Source organism: Aplysia californica, unplaced genomic scaffold, assembly GCF_000002075.1.
Source record: "Aplysia californica isolate F4 #8 unplaced genomic scaffold, AplCal3.0 scaffold00685, whole genome shotgun sequence".
NCBI lineage: Eukaryota > Metazoa > Mollusca > Gastropoda > Aplysiida > Aplysiidae > Aplysia > Aplysia californica.
The window spans coordinates 2,429-3,581 of NW_004797955.1; positions in this window are offsets into that span (position 1 = coordinate 2,429).

Genomic DNA, 1,153 nt, shown 5'->3' on the forward strand with positions numbered 1-1,153 from the left:
AAAGGATGTGATTGGGGGAGGGCAGAAAGTGGAGACGAAAGCAGACGACAGAACATTGCTAATTGCTAGAGAGCAGGAAAAGAGGTGAAAGGAGACATTTTTAGAGAACATTTTTTCCCGCCGATACCCGGATTCGAACCCGGGACCTTTGAATGAGAGGCAAACACCTTGAAACGAGATCACTGGTTCTTACCCACACAGGTTAGGTCACCAAGAGATGCTTCTTGTCTCCTAAATCCTCTTGCAAGAATTTTCACAGTCCACTAGAATGGTCGCTTTTAAGGACAAGCGGGCTAAACCAGATTTCGCAGGTTTCCAGAAATCTTGACCTACACCAAAATTAGGCATTGTCCTACCTATAGGAGCAGTTTGGTTTCATTGGTGTATATATGTGTTAGGTTATTGGCAAAACTCTCCTTGTATATTCAAGAAACTGAAAAAGGGTCCAAAACTTTACCTTCGATTTTCTCAAAACAGCATTTTTCGGGATAGCCCCCTTGTGCTTAAAAGTGACCAATGAATCAGCGGCCGGTGTCTAACCACAACCTTCTCACCACTAGGTACTAACTAGGTACACAGAACTCACTGCCGCAACCCCTCTTCTCGCAACAGTGAGTTCTCGCTCCAACTTTCTTACACACCACAAAAATGTCAACATAATAATACGCACATTGCCGAATTGTCTAAAAACAACTTACACACCTTATACGGGGTGCCCACTATTGATGGGATCGGCCGATCGGGCCTCTGGCCCCACTCGATCGCCTCAAAAAACAAACGAGTTTGTTTTCAGTTTTCAGTTTTCAGTTTTAACCTCTCGGCCACGAGAGCCTACTTAGGCTCCTCGCTGTCGCACACAGAAGACGTTGGTTCGATTCCCGTGAGAGGAGATCTTTTATCGAAGAACACCAATCTAACTGGGGTCTCCAGTGGCTAAGTGAGTAGTTAAAACATAGATCTATACAATTACGTTTTATCAGTTCGAAAGGATAAACAAAATCCCATTGCTTGTTTGCGCGCTACCCCTGCACCATCTGTCCCAGTCTACAGTTCTGTGAGTTTCTCATCTCTTGTTGGGGTGATGAGAGGAACCTTGGATATTTCATGATTTCGTCTCTCTCTCTCCCTCCCCCCCTCTCTCTCTCTCTCTCTC